Source organism: Acanthochromis polyacanthus, chromosome 10, assembly GCF_021347895.1.
Source record: "Acanthochromis polyacanthus isolate Apoly-LR-REF ecotype Palm Island chromosome 10, KAUST_Apoly_ChrSc, whole genome shotgun sequence".
NCBI classification, from domain to species: domain Eukaryota; kingdom Metazoa; phylum Chordata; class Actinopteri; family Pomacentridae; genus Acanthochromis; species Acanthochromis polyacanthus.
The window spans coordinates 5,213,322-5,225,390 of NC_067122.1; the positions used below are offsets into that span (position 1 = coordinate 5,213,322).

Sequence of the window (12,069 nt, forward strand, 5' to 3'; positions counted from 1 at the left end):
ACCTGATTAGCATGTAATAAATTTGCAGTCGGAATCTGGTCAGTGTACAGAAATAGTAGATTTTCCTTTTTGGTCTTTGGTTGTGAACTATCAAGTGAACACTTCAGACATCAATATGCCCTAAATGAAGGGGATATTGAACAGCCTCTGACATTCTCTGCTCTTATAGGTTTTGCAGTTTTGCCAAACCAATGACCTGACAAGCACTTACACACAGTAGCTATTGGCCAGATGTGGAAGAAGAGATAATAACATTCTTTTCACAGCCATCTCTAAAACCTCTGCCACTTTTCATGTCTATAAGTGCAACACCACGTGTATTTAAAGAGTAACCGTCAAAACGTGTGTACAGTTGACTGATTTGACCAGTGTGTAGTCATCCACTAACCATCATTTAAAATTTAAACATATTTTCAGTAAAATTAAAATCTTGGTGCCGTAATTTAGAAAAACATAAACTTGTATATTTTACATAAACGGCCATTCAAAAGTTTAGGGTTACTTAGAAATGTCCTGTTTTTGAAAGAAAAGCAGTTTTTCAATGAAGATAACATTAAATTAATTTAATGATTGAAATTTTGGGTTGCCCAGACAATTTCATGTTCTCCATGAAAACTCACACTTTTATCCATGTGCTAGCATAATTGCACAAGAGTTTTCTAATAATCAGTGAGCCTTTCAACACCATTAGCTAACACAATGTAGCATTAGAACACAGGAGTGATGGTTGCTGGAAATGTTCCTCTGTACCCCTATGGAGATATTCGGTCCACATTAACATCTAGACTGTATTTCTGATTGATTAAAGGATACCTTCACTGACAAAAAAAACTGCTTTTCTTTCAAAAACAAGGGTATTTCTAAGTGACCCTAAACCTTTGAACAGTAGTGTATATTTAGGCTTTGAAATCACATAAAAATTAGCTTTTTTCCTCGGCTCTGAAATGTTGAAAGTGTGTCCTCTGAAGGCACTCATTGATTGATTGATTGATTGATCGCTTATATCAACACAAATGAACTGTATTAACTGTGCAGACAGACACGAGTCTGTTTCAATCAAACAGACCAGCTGTGAAATCATTAGCAGGCATTATCCCTTAATCCTTGTCGTCTCCAGGAAAACTTTTTAATACTAGTCAGCATAAAATGGTCTCTGCAGAGACGGGTGCTGGTGGTGACCTTCAGCTCTGCAGCTCTGCTGTGCAATACAGGTAATAATCTGTGCAATATTAATAATTCTGTCAGTGTTTCTATCCGTGAACGAATCCGTGCAAAACCACTGGCATGTGCTATAATGCTGTCATGTCTATATTTTAAATTTCCTCACAATTAATAAAGGCTTATCATATTTTATCTATTTTATAATCTATCCAGCTCTTGAAAAAAATAATCCAGCAGTGTTTTTTGGTATTCAGGAAACATGCATTTGTATATCTAAAAGCTAGCAAACTGTAGGATGCAGTAGGATCAGTATCTTGTGATCAAGTGGGTGAACCACTGATCCTAACACGTTCTTGTTTTTAATGTTTAGGAGAAGGTATGATACACCGTCTTAAATAGATAGCAGTCTTTTCACATGTTCAGCAGTTGTATTATAACAAATATCTGCAGTCATATTCCACTGACTGTGTTGTAGTGAATCGGTCACACCCCGTTTTAGTGGGACAGGATACGGGGCTCCCAGCATCATTTTGGTAAAAACCTTTCAGATTAAAATGAAAAACGTAATTAGTGTGAAATATAGCAATGCAATATAACACTTACAGCCATGCAGCACAAAAAAATAGGACAATATTCCCTTTCCTCTCATCATATTTTCTTTGGAATACACAGAAATGCACAATGAATTAGAGAGGCAGTGCTATTATCTGCAAAATCTGCATTACCACCTAATTCTGCTATGTGACAGATGACTCATTATCCCATTAAATTCACCTACCTTTAGTGTGAAAGAGACAGTGTGGCAGAGACTGATGCAAACAGCTGCAGCAAATCAATATCTTCTTCATTTTGAGATTAATCTTTTTATTTATTTTATTTTTTCAATCACTATAACCACTAAGAGGATAATCCGATTAGGTGAGGAACACGCTGTACTGCTTCATGCTGCAATACAGAGACAAGTCTTCACTCTTACAACACACGCCAAAGTAAAAGCAAAGAATTTCAGAGCTTCAGGTGACAACTGAGCGAAAGGCAGATGGAAAAATCAGTTCCAGCACGCTTAAAGAGGAGAGGGCAGGGTAAGGAAGGCTGTTGATGTCATTTGTAGCTTCCAGCGTCCCAAATAAAACAGGTTTTTATGAGAAAGACCAAAACAAGAAAATAACAGAGCAGAAAAGAAAACAACGCATATTATAAATCTCTGAAAGGAAGCATTGGTTGATCGCATCAGTGGAAAAGAAAGAACGTAAACACAGAAGGAAACGATGAAAGAATGGGTTTGACAAAAGAAGAGAATTTAGAAGAACGTTTTCCAGCTTCCTTCTACCTGCAAATAAATTATGTCATCTCAGATCTTGCCATTTTATTTACTTTTTCTTGCAGTAAAAGTGTATTGAAAATATTTCCTGCCTCCAAAATGAATTTTCCGCTGTTGACAAACATGGTGAAGAAATCAGAAAATAAATAGTATTGAGTACTGAGACACGCAAGGTTTGTAGTGTTTGTCATAGAGGGAACAATGCTTTTCCTTCACAGCCCCGAATGGAGTATCTTAAACGTTTCTGCTCAGTAGAATTTCAACCAGATGTTTTATCTTCAAGCACCTTCCTAATACACTTATTTTTTTATTTTCCCCATTATCAGTATCATACTATCTTGAAAGCGTGGCAACATCCATCCACTCATCTGTTCATTGTTTTCTACTTACACTTGGGTCTTTGAGGCTAATGACTAACAAATAGGGCTTTTCAGACATCCAGCATTACAGGAATATTCTCCAGTTACACCCTGGAGGAGGCGTTCCCGGGCCAGATGAGATATGTAATACCTTCCAGTCAGACGTGCCCAGAAATCCTCCAAAAGAAGGCACCCAGGAAGCTTCTGATGGCTGGCTGGCTCATCGCCTGATCTCTCAGTCTTGCCACCCCAAAAAGGAAACATATTTTTCCTGCTTGTATCTGCAATCTAATTCTTTCGGTCAATACTCAGAGCTTATGACCAAAGTTGGAACACAGACCGACTGGTAAATTGGAGCTTTTCCTTCTAACTTCCTCTTTACCACAGGTGTCTGGTACAACGCTGCACCAAGCCATCTTATGCTCACTTTTCACTTCACACGATTTTAAGATCTCACTCTCGAATGCTTGGCAAACTGTTGTAGCCTATTTTATTAACCCTTTATTGACCCTACACTCCTGCATAAGTTTGAGAATCAGTGTGTTTTTATGTCATTTTTGTCATTTTAGTTAAGAATAATAATTTCTAGTGTTTGTATGATATTTTTGTCCACACAAGAATGACTTCATGTTTGAATTATGTTTATTTTTCCACTTTACAACAGATTTTGAACATTTTGGTAATTGAAAAAGAATGTCAGCATCTGTTTTTTTTTTTTTGACATTTTTTCACTCTTTCACAATCTCACCGGGTAATTTTTTTACCCACTTATGCAACTGAGTGTAACGGACAAGTTTAGTTCATAAAATTAAGTTACATACATTTACATGCAATAGTTTTCAAAATAATTTACATCTACTTGACATAGAACAGGAGGAAATGGAGACTGAACCGCCAGCTTTACATTTATAGAACCAGTCACTTTACCGCCTCGGCTACAGCTGTTGTTTTGTGTAACTTTTAAGATTAGATTATTGAAGGAGTCCACTGTGACCTTTTCAGGAAACTTAAAGCTCAGACCTTAGACTTGGGACAGCATATATGTTTGACCTGCAAAGTCGTTGTTTTGCAGGTCATGTACCTCCGATGAAGAACTCCTCTACTGTCCCACCAGCAGCATTACATCTTAATTCATTGGAAATGTCATTATTTTCTGTCCCTGGTTTCCTCTGCTTTGCTCCTCCACTCGGATGGATTATCAAGAAGACCGCCAGGGTTTTCTAGAGTAGAATTATCATGAATTCCCCAATATAGGCCAACTGAAATTTAGCTTGGCGTTGTAATGCACAGGTGTTATGTTACAAATAAGATCAACAATGGATCTGTTGTGTTTTAGTGTCCCAGTAAACATGAGCCAGCATGCACAAGCCCGGGAAACTGAAGCAAAATGGAATTCAGCCGTCATTCAATCATTTCTACTTCAACACGTCTTCCATGAACAAAAGCTATTCAAGTACCAACAAAACAAAAAGAAATGGAGAATTTAGAAAATACCGAATTAACTACTGAAAAGCAGTAGAACCAAGATGCTTGTTAGGCGAGAAAAACACGAATCGAAAAAGAAACATCTGTTGCCTGTGGTGTATTTCTGCTTTAAGAACTTGGCTGAAAGACAACACAAGCTCATGTGCGAGACAGGGAAAGGGGGGGAAAAGGGGGGTAGTGAGAGGAAAGAAGTGGAAATGGAGAAGAAAACAGAACACAGAAACAAGTGAGCAGCTGCAGGATAAAGCTTCTCATTCATTTACTGTATAGCTGACGATGCTGAAAAGGGCCTGAAAAGAAATGAATTAAGACTAAAAATAACAGAAGCGCCACAGGGAGGATGCTCAAACACAAAGGCCTTCCATGAAGAGGCAAACTTAGAGAGAGCAGGATGAAATAAAAAGAAAAAGGAACCTATATTATGATACTGTTACATGGAGCCTATATAATCACAACACATTTTAAACACATAATTATCTTTAAATATATATATATATATATATATATATATATATATATATATATAACCCTGTCTTGGATCACCACACAGCAAATAAGTTTGAATCATCTTTTATGATTTTTTTTTTAAACCTAAACTGACATTTTAAAGCCAACCTTCAGTGACTAGAAGGTTTTAAACCAGTGGATATGATCATATGGTGTTTTTTTTTGTGTGTGTTGCGTTTTTATGTGTTGCCTTCAAACTGCTCCTGATTGCTAGAAGTTTCACACAAGTTGTGTTGGATTTACACAGCAACAAATGAAAGCCCCTACTCTCTATTCCATTCTATCTCTTCTGTTTTTATCGGATATGCTAAAAAACACATTATTCATGACAAGTGAATAGCACTGTAATGCATAAAGAAAAAAAATTTCCTTGTTATGCCGTAAATCAGAGACTCAGAAGCGAGGCAACGACACGATAGACTTGACATACAAGTAAAACACTTGTTTATTACAAAATTTACAAAAAAAAAAAAAACTACAACAGGATGTCATGCTAGAGCGTCAAAAAAACAGAAAGTACTAACTGAGGAAAATCTCTGAACTGAATCAGGACCCCCTAATGTGGCAGGATTTAACTGTAATGAGGCTAATACACTAAACAACAGAATCTACAAAAACAGACCAGGAACTTGGTAGCATCAAGGCAGGAAAGCTTAAGAGTAAACAGGATACTGGGTAACATTACTGCAGAGAATTTGGTGCACTGTAACAGAAGCAAGTAACTCTAGGAGCAAACTCGGGACCTAACCAGGAACTCTAAGAACAGGAATGCACTAACTGAACTGGCTCTTTGAATGAGCTGGGGACTAAACTGTTCAAGACGGAGAACTGGAGCCGAGAAGGAAGGGCAATAGAGGTAGGATGGTCGGAGTCTGGACAGGTGCTGCCGTGATCGGTGTGAAGTGAGTGGAAGGGCTGCTGTCTTGGCCGGTGCAGTGATGGAGGACGAAGATCCATAGTGGTTCAGAGGAATCCGGACTGGCAGAGTGACTGGAGGGGAATCCAGGCAGGAATCCAACTAGAACAAAGACAGAACTATGAGCACGAGCAACAACAAAAGGGAGCTAGACTGAACCAGGGCCAGTACCGACTGGAGTAGTTCACGATCTGGCGATAAGTAGTGGCAGCGTTTGGCTTTTGTGGAAGGAGAATGATGCGTGGTGATTGCTTCCACCTGCTCACCCGCCGATTCAGCTGACTGTGATTGGCAGCACCTGTCCACATGTCACACACCACCTAAGAGAGGGAGAGATGGGGTAAGGGAAGGATAATCTGCCTCTATCTGGCAGCTGAGGAGGCATTTTTGGTTTCCAAGCCATTCCTGAATGTTACAGAGATGGTCTCAAACCTATTGGAAAGCTCCTGTAGGCCGAAATGTAGTGAGGAGTGAGAGGGTTTATTGTTGCTCTGATAGTTCCAAACAATGGACAAAACCTGTGTTATCTACATGCATGTTCCAAAATGTCTTGTAGATTAGTGTTAATAATAGCAGCCGCCTCAGAAAAAATCTTTAGATGAGTTCTTACATTATGAAAGCTTTTGTATGTCTTCTTGCTTCAATGCTGCATCTAACTAATTCTCTACCTTTTATGAAAGATTCCTTATCTTGCACCAAGTGAGCACATTGTCCTCCAGTATATCATCTGCAACCAAAACCTGCTGACGTTAATTACATCTCTGACAGAAACGGAGCAGATGTTAATGACCGAGTGCTGCTATTACTGTCAGTGGGTGGAATGAACTTTTCACCAAGCATCATAAAGCATCAAATTTTGACCCAGTTTCTTCGGGGGTGAGTTAATTCTTATCAGCGTGTGACTCTGAGTGGTTCTGGTTTTCTGTCCTGTCATGGAGGTAATTGTATTTAACTAGATCCGCCTGATTTGGCACCCCGTGTGAATCGAATCAATTCGATCAGCTGGTGACACTGAATCCCAAACTTCAACAGTATTTTGACATGGACGGTGATCCTGATTACGCCTGGTAGTATCTTTGCCAATGGAACTTCTTGGGGTTTTTTTTTTCATCAGGAATCATTAATTCAGCTCTCTTTCAGGTCCAACCTTTTACTAGCAAGGTGAACCTAATAATGTGGCCAGTGGGTGTGAATATTAATTGTAACACGGCTGAATTTTAGAATCTGTTATCAGTTTTCAGTTCACACTTCATGACTTTGCTTTGTTTTATGACTGCTACAGTCAGGTCAATCCTTTTGTTTCACTTCACAACTCAGCCGTTCATCTTTGTTTTTATTTCCTCACTAACTCATAAATTATGCATGCAATCCTCCATATCCAACCCGATATTAGCTGCATTAAAGACAACTCCAAATTATCTTCTTCACAGCCAAACTACATGGCATAAATCCCTGACTCCTTCTGTTTTGTAGCATGATCCTCCTTTAACTGTTCTCCATTGATTACATATAGCATGCTTTCCTGGAAGCTGAAGTGCAGCAGTCTATAAGCACAAGAACTCTGCTTCCAGGCTGCTAAACACAGGTTACAACCTCTGAAAGCAGCACTAAGATTTAAATTATATGCCGAATAACCCCAATAATTATCAGAATCTACCTGCAAATGTTCTTGGGGGCCTTCCCTTAACTTTTATTTCAGTCAGACACATTTTCACTTTGATTTTGATCAATTTCAAAGTAACTAGTTGAGGGGGGAAAATAAATGCTAATTAATATAAGGTACAATTATTGCATTTTTAAGAGTGGGACAACAGCAAAAAATGTCTTAAAAGTAGAATCTGTGGCAAAGCCGTTGTATCGGATTGCATTAGATTTCGCAAGTGTTCCTAATAAAGTGGCCGGTGAGCGTCAAGCCAGCCGCCTCCCAAGACTTTTTGACCTAACAAGAAGTGTCGAAGATACCAGAAAACCTCTGGTCTGCAAAAAGAAGAAATAAAAAGTGCTGCAGCATGTGAACATGGAATTCAACAACCAACGTTGGGTTTGGCTGTTCTCAGAAACCAGCTCCTGTATAAATAATGTCAAAATGAAAACGTCAGAAATAAACAGAGAGAAATGTTTTGCAGATCAAAGGGAAGCAGAGGCCATTTAAAGTGCTCTCGGTGGGGACGTGCTGCCATTCAACTGTGCTACGTCTGCTTCTAATCTTGCCCAGGTTCATGTGCGCGTATGAGTGTGCGTCTTTGTGCATCTACGCGTACCATTGGTTCTTTGTATGCATTTAAACCTTGGGGGTGTGCAGTCATACCTTAGCTTTAGTGCATGAGTGTGTTTGTACGTGGACATTTCTGTTGATACAATGCGAGGATTCACACTTGTGTTGAAGACACGGGGGGGGGTTGTGTCCTTCAGACCTCCACATCCACACTTCAAGGATCAATCTGCAACCTTTTGACATGACTATTTTGGGAATTAAAATAGAAAAAAAAGACCCTATTGACCTTTTTTTTGTAATGCCACAGCACATGCAGACCACACACAGTACACACACCCACTTCACATTACTGATGGTTGTGAAATGCCACGCACCGCGACGAGGTAATGAGGTGGGATCGTAGCAGAGACGGCGGGAAAATATCCACAGTGACTGACGATGGTATAAACTGGATTAGCTTTAATACTGCTGAAGCGGAGCACAATGCTCAGTCAACCCTGTGAGGAGGATAAGCAAAGGTTGTAAAAATGTGTAAATTCAGCCGCCGTGGGGAGGAAGTTTGAGGGGTAGACACCGAGACTTTGGTGCAGTGTAACGTTACCTCAAGCAACCTAGAAAAAGCTGTTTCTGAAATGTCATTTCACAGACAATTTGAAGTGCTCCGCCGGATCAATGCAAGTCCAGAAGAGTGGATTCCACCAATTCATGAGAGAAATAGGTGGCTCTTTTTTGAGAAAAGCAGCAGATGTGTACTTTAAATGTTCAATATAATCAACCAGTCAATTGAAGTTTATCAATATGTCTCATTACAACAGACCAAAGGGTGACCAAAGCACTTCATTAAGTAAAACAAGAGAGTATTTTTTTTTTAAAAATGCAATAACTTAAAAGTTAGACAGCAATAAATTTAATTCAGTTCAATTTTATTATATAGCGCCAATTACTGTCAAATTGTCTCAAGACGCTTTACAGAACCCGTATGCCTGAATAAAATATACAGAAAAATAAGTAAAGAATATTACCCTTCCTGTTGTGTTGTGGGTCAGATTGATCCATTTTAAAGTAAAATAAATGCAAAAAAAAAAAAGGATGCTAAAAGTGTTTTCTTTGGTGTGAGACTCTTATATAATGAATATGTTTTTGTTCACATATTTGCATCTCGTGTTAATTTAATAATTCCATAAATAGAAAAAAATTTAAAATGTCAAATAAAATTTTTAAAAAGTCATCGACATGTAAAATGTTTGGATTTTATATGAACATTATTCCAATGCGCATTGAAAAAGCTGCATCTTTCATGAAAAACAAATGAATTGTCCTCATTGAGTGGTGATCTGTTGGGATTTTTTTTTAAACATCAAATTGACCAACATTATTGCTGTTCCTGAGAAGTTAGCCTAGCAGGAGGATTGAACTAAAAGTATCCAAAAAGCACCAGGAGGTAGAAACCTCACAGTTGGGAAAGACCTGTCTACGTGCTGATTTGTTCCTAATACAGTATCATATAATAAGTGGAGCTTCAATGCCAACCTAAATGTTTTTATCACTACAACTGTTTTAGGTTGTGGTTTGACTGACATAAGCCGACTCATTTTTTCATAGCCACGCGTCTGACACAGATTTTAAACCGTTTCCTCAATGATTTTCCAAATTCACGCTCTCCTCAGTCGCACTTTTGATGGTGTCGTTTTAAATCTATTACACAGTGAATATTGTACTGAAGCAGGTGTTTAAAAAAATCATAAGTCATAAAGTCTGTCAGCCCAAACACACACACAAAGTCAGCTCAGATGATAATGTAGGTCTGAGCTGCTCAGTTAGTTGATTCAGTCTGTTTCCTATCACACTGGAGCAGGCCTGAGCTCTGGTCAGTATCCACAAACACACACACACACACACACACACACACACACACACACACACACACACACACACAGTCACTGAGCAGGCCAGGTGAAATTGCAGATGTAGAGGATTTGTTGCAGGCAGCGGTGCCACATCTGTCATTCGAGCTTCTCTATAAAGGGATTAATCTCCTCTTTCTCTTTTTCCCTCCTGTTCTGTTGAGTCATCGTCCTCTCTCTCATTTTTTACTTTTTCCTCTCTCCCCCCTTCGCTCTTTTTGTCTTCTCCCCTCCTCTGTTCTCCTTCATTCACAACTCGTCTTCCTCTTTTTCACTGCGTTCATTCACAGTGTTTCTCTATCATCCGTGCAGCTCCATTCATGCACTTTTGCGCCGACGTCTTATTTGTGAAATCACTGCCTGACGGCGCACTTGGAGTTCCTGCTGTGGTGTCTGATATCACACTGAACACACACACAGGAGCTGGTGACGAAGCAAATTCAGAGAGAGGATGTGTGTGTGGTTGGTATTCAGGGAGCTATGCATTAAATGAGATGATGAAAGACGAAGAAAGAAAAACAGATAATCTGGTTCCAGTTGTTTCAGGATAATCCTGTTATGTCTGTTACAGTCGGCCTGCAACTAACCGTCGCTTTCAGAATCAACTCATCTGTTGATTTTTTTTTTTTAAATAACTGATCAGTTGTTTATTTAGAATAAGATACCAAATGTATTATTTTATCCTCAACCCAAAGATATTCAGTTTCCTGTCATAGAGCAGGAAAAGATTCACATTTACCAAGCTGGAATCTGACAATTTGGGAATTTTATCTTGGAAAACATAACCAAACCAATGAATTTATCATCAAAATGTTGTACAGGGTTGCTAGATCCAACAGTGTTTTAACATCAACAGGGTGCAAAGAAGAAGAAGAAAGTAAAGTACAGAGTAAAATGTTGGCAAGAGCAGTGACAGAAATGGGTCAGAAAGAGAGGAAGGTAGAGACAGTTGACATTAAATGACTTTTTACCAGCTGGGAGCACTTTTTTCAATTAGATCCATTGGCGTCTGTAGTCAGCTTTTGACTTTTCTCTGATTTAACTGATTTCACACCGAAGATGAACACAAAATTCCAAATTCGGTGTTCTGTCTTCTTGGTGTTGATCGTCACAGGAAGGGTTACTGCCAGATGCACCGAATGAAAAGAATATTTGTCTCTAAGAATCGATCAGTTGTTTATTCAGAATAAGATACCAAACGTCTTGTTTTATCCACAACCTGAAGGTATTCAGTTTCCTGTCATAGAGCTGGAAAGAAACCAGAAAATAGTCACATTTAACAAGCAGGAATCTGAGAATTTGACCATTTTACCTTAGAAAAAATAATCAAACCAATGACTTTATGGTCAAAATGTTGTACAGGGTTGCTAGTTCCAACTGTCATTTGACATCAAAGGGGGCCAAAGAAGAAAAAGAAAGAAAAGGAAAAGGTAAAATGTTGGTAACAGCACTGACAGAAATGTGTCAGAATGAGAGGAAGATAGAGACAGTTGACATTAAATGATGTTTTAGCGACTGGGACCACTTTTTTGAGTTCTGTCCACTGGTATTGGTCATCCCCTTGGTGATTTTTCTCTAATTCAGCCTCTCATACACAGAAGATGAGCACAATATTCCAAATCCGGCATTCTGTCTTCTTGGTGTTGACCGTCACAGGAAGGGTTACCACCAGATCCACCAAATGAAAGAGGATATTTGTCTCCATCAGTCTCTTGTACATCTAATAACTGTCACGAGGACAAGTGATGGGGAGCTGCTGCTGACACAGCTGACCCTCCTGCGTTTAGCAGCGATCGAGCGGCCAAAGACGGTGATAAGTAGAGGAAATGAGGCCACAGATGGACTGTGATGGTGTCAGGACAGTTGTGAGTTCATCTGATCTTTCTTTGTGTTTTCAGTGAAGGTTTGCGCATGAAGATATGGGAAAGAGTTGCCAATTTAAAGCAAGAGGGGGTAAAAATGTAGCAGTCAAAGGTGGAGAAAGAAGACAACAACATCAAGGAATAAAAACCTGAGAATACCAAAAGAGACAGCATAGAAAATGAAGGAAATATCTGATTTCTGATATAACAGTCCTCTCATCTTGTCAAAGGAACTTATTTAAGATGGAAAAGAGAAACAAAAACAGAAGAACTGAATGACAGAAAACACCATTCATAAGCAATCTAACCGTGTCCCTTTGTGGCTTCATTCCTCATCCT

At 39.0% G+C, this 12,069-nt stretch overlaps 1 protein-coding gene across 1 annotated transcript in view; it reads left to right on the forward strand.

Annotated features, from left to right (window-relative positions):
• Nucleotides 1-12,069, forward strand: part of htr4 (5-hydroxytryptamine receptor 4) — a 232,801-nt gene that overhangs the window by 139,822 nt on the left and 80,910 nt on the right. The gene's annotated exons all lie outside the window — the stretch shown is intronic.